The following is a 231-nucleotide window of genomic DNA, read 5'->3' on the forward strand; positions in this document are numbered from 1 at the left end:
GGGCATTCTTGGGGAATTCAAGGATGACCTGTGTCGCTGTCTCTCTGTCTGTGTGTCTGTATTTTAGCCTCCAGCCCCCTTGCCCAAAGCTCGCGAACTGGGTGCCCTTAGGGGAGTCCTGAGGGGAGGTGGGAGAGAGGAACAGGTCCAGCACCGCTGCCAACAGCCTGAGAAGCCAGACATGAATGCAAAGCCAGACATGAACGCAAAGCCGGACATGAACGCAAAGCC

This window comes from Microtus ochrogaster, chromosome 22 (genome assembly GCF_000317375.1).
Source record: "Microtus ochrogaster isolate Prairie Vole_2 chromosome 22, MicOch1.0, whole genome shotgun sequence".
Lineage (NCBI taxonomy): Eukaryota > Metazoa > Chordata > Mammalia > Rodentia > Cricetidae > Microtus > Microtus ochrogaster.